Source organism: Sarcophilus harrisii, chromosome 1, assembly GCF_902635505.1.
Source record: "Sarcophilus harrisii chromosome 1, mSarHar1.11, whole genome shotgun sequence".
Classification (NCBI taxonomy): domain Eukaryota; kingdom Metazoa; phylum Chordata; class Mammalia; order Dasyuromorphia; family Dasyuridae; genus Sarcophilus; species Sarcophilus harrisii.
Genome location: NC_045426.1, coordinates 119,432,394 through 119,444,960, shown reverse-complemented (window position 1 = coordinate 119,444,960; position 12,567 = coordinate 119,432,394).

Below are 12,567 nucleotides of genomic sequence, written 5' to 3'. Positions count from 1 at the left end.
CCTTCTATGCTCTAGAATGCCTTGTTTTCCTGACTATAATGATGGGGAAGTTGACTAAAGGATCTCTGAAATACTTTTCAACTCAAAAATTCCCTGTAAGGGTCTTCTAACCCCTGACAGTAAGGGAGGCAATATGGTACAATGGGTAGATAGAAGGATTTATAGTTGAGGACCTAGAAGTTAAATTAGATTATCTCAAAGGTTCCTTACAACTCTCAATTTGTAATTCTATTTATGCTATGATCCCATGACACTTGTATGTATGAGAAAACAGGGGAAGATTTAGAAGATATCAAGGTGATCTTGGAATATGGTATCATTATAACTAGCTCTTTGTAAATATGTGCCTTGTCCTTAGGCAGCTTTGAGTGCAGCCCAAGGTCATACCATTTCCTTGGGATGTACAATTTAGGGAACTTAAACACATAGATGCAAAGTAACAGAGGTAACTAGATTCCCTAGCTTTATACTACTTTGCCATGAAAAGGCATTTCTGAACTGTCTTCCTTTCCCTCTTTTCAGTATAATCAGCTATATATTCACAAGGCCGGTTGGTTTAGGAAAACTGGCAAAGGTACCTGGCTTCTCCTTGCTTTCATATGTTTCCTAGAGGAAGCCTTAGAGTGAGAGAGCAGCTGGTGTCCTCAATTGGATCCTGGCAGCAGCTACTGCCCTCTTGGTACAACATTTAATCATTCTGCCTCCCTGGTTGTGCTAAAAACTTGTTGGGTATAGCTTAGAAGAGAGAACAGGGCACTGTGAGATATGAGAGTAGAAGAAGGCCTGACTTCAACTTCAAACCATATCTTCACGCTATTAATTCATACTCAGGCTGCCATCTTGGTAATTACTCTTCTGTTCTTAAAAATCTACCCCTGTAAGTTTTATAGGGTTGGATGAAAGTACTCACATAAACACTCCTTTGAAATCTCTATTTTTCCTGAAATTTCCTCTGGGAACACCATAGATATTCTCAAAATATAAATATATCCTCCTGCCTTTTACAATAGTTATTTGTGCATCAGTCATCTTCCTGAGTTGGTTACATCCTCCTTGAAGGCAGTTTGCGCTTTATTCATGTCATCCTTTATAGGCACATAGTAGGTACTCAATAAAGTTACTGGATTGAGTTGAATTGTCAATCCAGTAACAGTCAGAGAGACCAGAAAATATATCTCTAATGAGTGTTGCTTGGCCAAACCCCAAGTGCCTGTTGGAAACACCTGTGGTCATTCAACAGCCCCAGCTGCATATCTGCCTGATGTGAGTTAGGAAACAATTACAGGGAACTTCTGTATTCTGCGGTTTCTCTTTTTCCCAGAAGAAGAGACATTCTGGTATGTAATGAGCATCCATGGAGTGTGAAATCAATCTGATTCATGGACAAACACCTTCCTAATGGGTTCTGAGCTTCATCATGATGAGTGATGAAGTTGTTACTTTGCTAGTAGGATAAACTCCATGCCGAGAAACTCATTGCTCTTGCTCTTCTTGCATCAGCTTTAGGTTCAGTGAGATGTGTTTTCATGCTTGTCAGAGGTTTGGGTACATTAAATCGGTGCTTGCCTAAAGTGCAACAAAATAAGCCTTATGAATTCAATGAAGGGTGTTACTGTTTTTGTCATGATGGGGATGGGGATCTGTGTGTATGTGTGTGGTTGCTTTCTAAAGAAAATCTTTATCTCTGACTAGGCAAATCATTTAACTTCTCTATACCAATCTCCTCAGATATAAAAAGAAAGGGTTAGACTCCGTGGACTTCACCATCCCTTTCAACTCTAAATCTATGATCCTATAATCCTATTAAAACTTTGTGGGGGTAAGGCAGTTTTTAGCTTGAAGATAGAATCAATTATTCTCTCTTTTTAAAAAAAAGCTAAATTTAAATTTTTCTTTGTGTTATGGATACAAGGCTGGCCTTTGAGTTAGGAAGTCTTGGATTCAACTTCTGCCCCTGAGACATATTAATGTATCACCACAAGTCCTACATTAATCCACTTAACTTTTCAGTCCCTAGGCAACTTAAGCTTCATCTGCTCCCTCTTGTTTCTCTTGTGAGCTCCTTGAGAGCAGGCATTTTTTAAAAACCTTATTTGTATCCCAGATGTTTAGCACAATGCCTGATACATGCTAGTAAATGCTTATTGATTGACTATTCTGTTTGGCATTTAAATATTTTTATAATCTGCTTTCAATTTGTCTTTTCAAACTGCTTTCTGTTATTCCCTAACATGAATTCTCTATCCCAGTCACACTGACATGCTTTCTTTTTCTTTGTTCATCTCTTACCTGACTTTGCATAGGTTTTATACCAAGCCTAAGGTGCCCTCCATTCTCAATTCCATCCTAGAAGGTGTCGCTTTCTCTGCAAGATTTTTCCTGAAGCCGGATTAGCCCCCTGGAGGCCTCAGAATCAGCTGGAGTCAGGATAACCAAAAGTCCTTGGTCTTTAGGGGAAGAGTGAAGGGGATGGACAAAATTGCCACACACTCTCCACCAACCTCCCTTCTCCTCATCCTCCTCCAAAGTGACTCTGGCTTGTCTCACTCCACCCCCTAATCCCTGCTACGATTATCTGTATACACCAAAAGATCCAGCCAGTATGGAATAGTGAGAAGTGCCATTTTTCCAAACATATGCTAATAGAGTATTGTCCAATAGGTAATTAGCCTTAAGTGCTCAGTTGTCTGATTGCAGTGCATATATTCAGAGTTTCAGCCCTTTCCATGTTGTTATTTTTTCCTCTGAAATTTGTATTTATTTGGTATATATTTAACTTTGTATTTACTCATTTAACTACATTTTGTTTCCTCCCAATAGAATGCAAGCTTTTTTGAGAGGAAGGAATGCTTCCTTCTTGTCTGCTTGTGCCTGGCAACATAATTGACACTTAGTAGATAATAATGTTTATATGGATTTAATTGAAATGAAGTTACAGATTAGTGGTTTTTCCGCACATAAGGAGGGAGTTTCTGCACCAGAAGTTCTTTAAATGCAGATTTTTACAAGTCTGTATAAAAAGAAAAAGGAGAACATTACTATTAATTATAGCTAGATAATTGTATATCAATTGTATATCTAAGACAATCAGGACTTAGGTAAACAGTGGTTCAAGTTTGGCAAGGAGTTAGTTTTCTGAGCTTCAATAAGAAGGAAGGAAACACATTTATTATTAGTCTGTCATGTATCAGCTAAAAATTTAAAAATGATTATCTCACTTGAACCTCACAACAATCCTGTGAGAGAGATGGTATTTTATTCCCATTACATAGTTGAGAAAATTGAGACAGTCAGAGGTTTAATAATGTGCCCAGAGTCACATAGCTAGTAAGTATCTGAAGCTAGATTTAAACAGGTTTTTTTGGTCTCTGCACCTTGCACTCTATAGATGGGCTTGCCATGTCTTTGTATTCAGGTATTTGACCCTCAAGTTTTTTTCAGAATTCACCTCAGTTGGAGAGGTCCTTCAGGACCTATATACCCTCTGTGTATATACCCTTAACTGACCTGGAGCTATTTCCACCTGTGCCCTCTGCCTTTTATTAGGAAAGCAACCATAATTTGTTTTTTTTTTTTTGTTTTTACATAAAGCCTGTATAAAAATTGTAAAGGGCAGGATACTCAACTCTCAGTATGATTGATTTAAACAGGGTGTTAACTAAGAATTGATAAGACAATGGTTATCTGGTTTAGCATGGTGATTAATAGTTCTCTAGTTCAGTATGATTGAATTAATCTTACAAGAAATAATGGTTCCCTAGTAATATAATGATTGGCTTATACTCAGTTGATGAATGGATTTAATTGTAATAGAGTATTTAAGAGGTCAGAGTCAGATCTAGAGACTCAGAGACAAACTTGGAGAAGACAAAGGACTGGAGGCTGGAGTACAAGCTTTTGGACTGAGACAGACTTCAAAATAGAGACTGTCGTGGTGATCCTCCTGCCTCCCCCACAGAAACCAGAAAGCTAGCCGAGCCCCAGGCAAGGAAACAATAAAGACTTTTGGACTTGATCACCTGGCTATTCTCGCGGTGATTACTCAGCTGAAACGAAGGCTGGTCCAAAGACCTCCGGAAAACTAACTAGAACATTACAGAACACAGTATTACACAATGAAGTAAGAGAAGGCTTGACAATCAGCAAGACCTGGATTAAGTGTGACTTTTTACAGAGTATTCCTAACAACAAAAAATCATGTCCCAGGCTATTTTCTAAAACTATAAGTTATAGGACAGTTTCTGAAATGTATTGGTAGAGAGAGTTTCTGCCAATGAAATCACAGGTCTAGAGCAAAAAACCAAGAATATCTTTAACCCAAGTATGATATTAAATATATAATTAAAATATATGAATAGTGTGACATTAAGTATATAATTCATTGATATATTAATATTAATTAATACAAATTAATATAATAAAGGGTGTATGAAATATAATTAACAATTGTTCATATAATTATATATAACACATTAATATATTAGTTCTATTAATAATCAATTTTATTAAGTATCACATTATTATATTTAATTATTATAATAAAATATAGTATAGTATTATAATATTAAATATTAGTAATTATGATAAATAATTAATATAATTAATTATATCAAATATAATTAACTACATATTGCCATTGTGTTTTAAGGTTTTGCAAAGACCTTCCTTCATAACAGTTCTGTGACATAGTTAAGATAAGAGTAAGATAGTGACGTGCAACAAAAGGAACATTGGGGTTGGAATTAGGAACTTGGGTTCCAATGCTGATTCTTCTGTTTTACTATCTTTGTGATCATGAGCTAGTCCATCTCTCTGGCCCTTGATTTCTGATTGATAAAATGGGGATAGGGTGAAACTAGGTAGCCACTGAGGTTTTTTCCTACTTCCATGATCACATCATTATATTCATAGTATCTCATACTCCAATGTCTTCTCTTCATTCATGGTCTTAGATGAAGCTCTCCTCAACAATGATCTAGACTACTGCAACAGCTTCCTAACTGGTATCCTTGCTTCTAGTCCAGGTTTATTCTGAAGCTCAGATTAGATAGTGGATTTAAAGCACTTTGCAAACATTTGAGACAATATCAATGCCAGTTATAATGATGATAATAATGTAATAATAATAATAATTTTATCTAATTATTACAGCATATAACATATATCATATAATAACCATTACATTCACATGATATTATATTTTAAGTAATAATTATCATTGTTATGATTATTAGTCTCCACCCACCAGATCTGATGACTTCATTCCCTCAACCTTTTACTGGATTCCTGTTGAGCTTGGATAATATAGCAATACAGGGGGTTGTTGGTAAATATTTAACAAGATTTCTCTTGGAAGGGAGGGGAAAGTGTATATATACCTCCTTTTAAATTTTATCTGCCTTATTAACACTTTCTTAAGTCTAAACAATCAACAAAACAATAACTCAGGGCTTGAGAATGACAATCATTTGACATCTGACAATAACTGAGACTTACAAAGGGTAAATATAACTGAATATTTAACAAGCTCAGGAGTGCTTTCCATTATATCCTACATACTTTTCAGTTTATGCTTTAGCCAAACAAGCTTATTTGCTAGCTCACACACAATATTCCACCTCTCTGTGCCCTGAGGCAGGTTGTCCTGTAAGTCCCAGGATATATCCTTCTTTTATCACTGCCACCTCAAATTCCTAACCTTCAAAGTCCAAATCTAGTGCCACAACTGTTATTCAGTTGTTTTCAATCATATCTGACTTTTCATGACCCCATTTGGAGTTTTCTTGGCAAAGATACTGGAGTAGTTTGCCATTTTCCTTTCCAGATTATTTTACAGATGAGGAAACTGAGACAAACAGATTTAAATGACTTCCTTAGGGTCACTTACCTTATGTCTGAGACTTTCTCTTTTATAAGTCACTTTTGATCTCCCTGTTTCTAACGTTCTTTCCACTCCCCAGCCCCTGCCAAATTACTTTCTTTATATTTTGTTTTTAATTTTCTATGTTCATATTTTATTAATGCACAGAATATTTTATTTTTCTCTTTATACTCTTAGCCCTTAGAACACAGAAGATGCTTAATAAGTACTAATTGAATGAGTGGATTCTATTTTATAAAAGAGTAAATTTAAGGAAGTGACCTACCCTTGGTCAAACAGTGACAGACATTTAGGAATAAATTGATTCTCACATATTAGAGAAGGATTAATCTTTTAATAGCTAAGTTATTATATAGTAGATTGACAGGAGGAAAAGTGTTTGATCTGTAGTCAGGAAACCTGAGTTTGAATTCCAACTCTATTACTAGCTAGTGGTATGAGAAAAAATGAGAAAATAGGGATGATTAACCTATACCATATCACTGCTTTGTTGTGGGGAAAACCTTTCCCTTAGCGGGTATGATAAGACTGCAAAATATTGACCAAGACTTCTGCCCATAGACAACTCTAGATGTTACCACTTTCTTGATCATTACTTTGGTTTTAGAAATACCAATGGAACAGAGACTACCAGTAGAACCTGGCCCCTCATCAACAAAAGACAGTTTTATTCACCTTAGCCCATTAACAGGTCCAGAATCGAGGTTCCTCAGTATCATGACTAAAAACACTTGTCCCTGACAGAGGAAAGTGTGACTGAATGTTCAGAAGAAATAATTAGCCACTATAAAAATAACTGGTCTTTCTGATCAGGGTCCAGCCTGATGTAAGATATCCCCCAAGGGGTGTTTAAAAATGCTCCTTGTAAAGCTCCTTGTTGTTTTCTGACATAGAACAGTCTAATGCATTAGGGGACTGTAGTACCTTGTTTTAATTTGCAGCACCTGAAACTTTGTTAACTGAAGGTGGAGGAAAGCAACTGCATAAGTCAAAGCATATGCCAAAGAAAATATGATAAATGTTCTGTGATATTTAAGGAAAGATATGAATTCTTTGAGCAAAATGTGATTTTTTTCATAAACGTTGAAGAAGTGGGAAAATTGAAACATCAATGCATTGTTGGTGGAGTTGTAAACTGATCCATACATTCTGCAGAGCAATTTGGAACTATGCACAAATTCACCAATTCAATGCAGCATTTGAAGATCACCAATTTGATATCTCGGCAATGTTAAAATTCAGATGTAGGCTGCTTGAATGCACATAGCGAGACATATACACACCCCTCATATATTTAGAATGGTAGACAAACACAGGACTACTGGGCTATCCAAAGACTGGGTGGGAGGCCTATATACATACCACATACACTTCAAGGCTAACATTAGATATAGACATGGGAAGAGGGAATGACTCTCAGTGAAGGAGAAAAAAAGAAAGGGATTTGGAACTTTGATAAGAAAAGAAAAAAGAGGAGTCAAAAATGTTAACTCCATTTAGGCTTCGACAGAATTTTACTGATAATGCTGTCTGCATGGCTCAAAAGGAAAGGATCATCATTAAGACAAAGAAACACATACCCAAGGAGCACTTCAGACTGGTACTCCTTCACTGGATCCTGTAAGTCTAGAAACAAGATGGAACCCATTAGAGGGCACTTGATGCCCTCAGGAAAAGAGGAGAATTTCTATACTGTCAAATAACTTTGGTATGAGCCCATTCAGAATGTTTTGTCGAACAAATTAAGCAAAATTTATTCTCTGTCCAATGTCTTGTTAACCCTAGTGTTTGTAGACCTTTCAGAAAGACATGAATCAAATGGATGTTTCCAAGAAAAACTCACGACACAAACTAAAAAGATATTTTGTTTTGAGAGAGGCTCCAATACGAACCCAAAGGAATGGGAGGGGAGGCAACTTGATTCAAAGAGGGAATAGTAAAGTTCTTATAGTTTCCCAAAGTGGAACAATTTAGGAAGGACAAAGCCACCTTATAGATAGACTCAAACTGGCTCAAAGGCACTGATTTGTAAGAAAACTAATTGAAAGATAGAGGCAAAGCATATTCCAGTTCCATCAGAATTCATACCTATCTCTCATTATATCTACTTGATTAGTTAAAGAAAAAAAAAAGATTTGGACATAGTTGAACAACTTCCTTTTGATAGCAGGTACTGTTTAGATATAAATGGGACAGCAATATGTGTTTCCATATGGTGAAATGGACTGATTTGGAGAAGCCTACCATTTCACTTGATTTTCTTAATCATTCAATAAGTATTTTTAAACACCTACCATGTATCAGACACTGTGACTGAGTAGAGGCAATACAAATGTAATCAATAACACGATCTCTACTCAAAAGGAGTTTACAATTTGTTGTTGGTGGTTGCTTTCAGCTGTCCAACTCTTCATGACCCCATTTTGGATTTTCTTGGCAGAACTATTAGAATGTTGGCCACTTCCTTCTCCAACTTATTTTATAGATGAGGACACTGAGACAGAATTGAGTGACTCACCCAAGGACACATATCCTTAAGTGTCTGAGGATGGATTTGAACTCTGGAACATGAGTCTTTTTGACTCCAAGCTTGTCACTCTAATTACTGTATCACCTGGCAGCAGAAAAGTATATCTGCAGAATACATGTACATATTTACATATGATTGCAATAAATTCATACAATACACATATATACACATGCATAAATATGTGCATGTTTTACATATATGTTTGTATATATGTATATGTTGCTATCTATTGACAACTTAGTTTAATGCCTGAAGGTATTTAGACATTAAATGATTTACTCAGGATCATATAACTAGTAAACAAAATAGGAAGGATCTAGGTATTCTCAACTTTGAAATCAGTTCACTGTTTACTATACCACACTGCCAACAGCAACAATGACAATGGTGGTGATTAGGATAACAACCTCTGAAAGTTTTAAGAAGAAATTTTTACAGCAGATCATGGAACAGAGAAATAGCTTCAACCGATATCCCCTTCCTCACCTCCCCCAATCTCAATAGATACTCATAAAACTTGCCAGTCAGGAATGGCTGAAGGGATGTTTTAACACTGTTGTCAAGGAATTGTGATAAAAAAAAAATAGAAATGTCCTACTGCTAGGCTAATCCAGCAACTGGGGGAAAAGGCCATACAATGGGATTTTGCAAAAGCTGGAAGGAGACCAGCAGAATAAATAAAACCTCTTGTGAGCCCAGTAATTCCATTTAGCACAGGTCTCCCAGGCCAGAATGGATCAGCAGTCTCTTCTATAGAGGCCAGAACTGTGTGAGCTGCCATGGCTGGCTTTATTTGTGTGATAATGCTTGGCAAAGCCATTGATGTCGACAGTGTAGTTCTTGCCGCTCCACTGGTCAGAAGCCATGTGATATTTTGCAATATAGAAATCAGCCAACCATTTAGGAAAATCAACCAGAATTGTGCTCTAAATTACACTTTCACAGGACCTGTCATATAAGCATAAATAGTACTCCTATTAGGCAAGAAAACCATACTATAATAGCAATGTAAATAGTGTGATTTTCTGCCAGTAATTCCTGCTCTTTCTCATGATTTCCTCCAGACATATCCCATGATCCTGGATAGCTGCCATGTTCCATGCTGGGAGCTCTGCATTCTAAAGATCATAGGACTGGCCTTCTAATGCACAAGGCCTGCTGAAGTTAACCATCTGAATAACAGTTTGGGCAAGGTGGGAAAATCCCATAGTCTCTAAAGCAACTGGGAATCATTTCTGGAGAATAGTAACAGCTTGTGATTTTGGAAGGCTTTCCCAAATTCCCAATGTATTACATTTGGAGTTGATCCCATTAACAGTACTGTAGATTGTGAAGATCTCAGGTGCCCAGACTTTTTATTTTTTTTAATCATGAGAACTATTTTGAAAGAAAAAAAGTCACGAGAAAAAAGAGAAACAGGGGAAACATGAATGTTTACAGACTAAGAAAACAGATTTAAGATGAGCATAAATAATGGATTTATAAGTCATGGAGCAATTTCCAGTTAATGATCATCAGTTTAATAGTTTGTTGAGAGAAATATGGTCAAGGGTATCCTCTTCATCTTTGAAATTCACTGATCTCTGGCCTTCTCATACATGAAGTATGCTTTGTCCCTGCTAGCTCTTCCTCTGCTTGGTCACTTTCTCCCCAAACCTCCATTCTAAGGACAGTTTCCAGCCCTGTCTGGAGTCCTCTCTGGGCTGCACTCAAGGCACTTTGGGCTTTCTCCTCTGTAATCCCAGGTGCAAGTATGTATGTATGTACAAATATACAAATCAAACATTTACTGTAAGTAATCATAATTTTATGATCCTCACATTCAGTTATGAGAGGTTCTTGAGCCATAGTTTAAGAAGCTGGGTATTTGAGCAGACCTTTTGAGTACCAATGCTCTAATAGAATATGGAACATGAAAACCTGGTTTTATAGCTACATCTGGTTCTTGAATCTTCATCTCCTGTAACCTCTTCCCAAACTTATTTACTGGACTGTGAGTTCCTCACAATAAGAAGGTAGCTAGAGCACTTAGTAAGCACTTCTTATGTGTCCGATACTATACTCAGTGATGGAGATACAAAGACAAGCAAGCAAGATAGTTCCTGCCCTCAATAAGCATACATTCGAATATAGGAGCAAAACATATAAAGAGGAAGTGGAAAGGGGAGGTCTAGAGTGTGATGGCATGGTATGGAGATGAGTAGAAGAAGTACACGATCTTAGGTCAAGACAAAATGAGATGAAAGCATACTTCTCAGAGCTTGACTACCTAGGAGCAGATTTGAAGATTTGGGGCATAGGGTTTGTTGACTGACTGATCTGCACAAGCAAAGTAATTTCTCTCTAAAGAAAACAATCATCTCTCTGAAGTTGTTTTCTCATCTAGAAAACACTGCTTTTGCCAAGGAGGTCAAAGACAAAGAAAGCTCTCACCTACATCCCAATATTCTTAGTGGAGAACTAGAAACAGAATGGGTGTCTAGTGATTGAGGAATGTTAAAAAATAAGTAATACAAGGGGGTACTAAAATATTATGTGTAGTTAAAAATATGGATTATGGGTAATTCAAGGAAACACAGGGAATTTATATGAAATGATACCAAGGGAGATATGAAGAAAGAAAAGAGCAGTTTGTAAAATGAATGCAAAAATCTAAGTTGGGATAGAGTAAAACAACAATAAATGGAAGCCAAACACCAAGACTCCCTGAAATTTGGACAGTGAGGTGAAGAAAATTTGGCTTAGCAAATTATAGGTAGTGTTGATGTCTTTGGGATAGGGACAGGGGAGGTTTCTATCAGAAAAGTCAATGTGTCATTGTATTAACTCAGATGTGAATGTGGCAGGTGCTTCTGGTTTTGGAGGTGAGTGCCCTTTTTACTTGAGTAGTGAGTCTCAATCTGTGTTTTGTTATCCTTAATGATCCTGATGACGCATACACAGGAAACTATATTGTGATTATGTTTCCTTGTGCAGGGCAGCTAGGCTTGGATAGAGTTCTGGACTTGGAGTCAGGAAGACATCTTATGTGTGCAGATCTAGCCTCAGACATTTAATAGCTATGTGACCCTGGATAAATCACTTAACCCTGTTTGCCTCAGCTTCTTCATCTATAAAATAAACTGGAGAAGGAAACCACTTCAGGATCTTTGACAAGTAAGCCTCAAATTGAGTCATGAAGAATCAAACACAACTGGAATGAGTGAGCAACAAAAATTCCTTGTGGGTCCCAAGGAATAGGGAATGACATGAAAATCTTAATGGTAAATAAAACACCAGCTATACTTAAGTTGCTTTGGAGATTCTTGGGTTAAATTCTATGTGGAGGCTAAAGTTTGTGATAAATTCATGTAATTGTACTAATGATTCTTTTAAATGGAAAATTCTCTATACTAGTCCAAAGGGCCTGGGAAGAGGGGGGAGGGAGTGAGGCAAATGCTTGCTGCAGTTAATATTATCTTCTAAATCACCTCCAATTATGGAGTTTATCCATCTACACTTCTTACCAGACAAGTGGAGTATATGTTTCACCCTCTACTTTCTCAACAGATCTTTGCATTTCATTATTCTTGTTTCATAGACAATAAGATTGAGGGAAAGAGGAATGGAAAGTTATAGTATTTGGAGCTGGAAGGAACCTTTAAGGACTGTCTTGTCCAAACTCTTCATTTTATAGATGAGGAAACAAAGCCAAAAATCATAGATCAATAGAATTAAAAGTTAAAATGGACCTCAGCATCCATCTAGTCCAATCAGTATGTAACAGGAATTCTTACTATAATGTACCTGAGAAATGGTTGTCCTGTTTCTGCTTGAAGACTTCCAATGAGAAGCTCCTCAATACTATTGAAGGCAGTCCACTCCACTATGGGGCAGGTGATTGTTAGAAACTTTTTTTCTGATATCAGACTTTGCCCCTTTGCAGATATTGTCAAGTATGGCTTTGTTCTTCTGATTGCTAAGTACCTTGCCTGAACTGCCATTTCAAGGGGTCTCCCTGCAGTATTCTTTTCATTTCTAGCTCAACTTTTCAACATCTTCAGATCCTTATCAACAAAAAATTCCGATTGTCTCCATTGTTGGGCTGCCTCTTCTACCCTCTCCCACCTCCCACCTTTCCAGCTCTCTTTTTATTTGTGACCTCTCCTATTAGAAT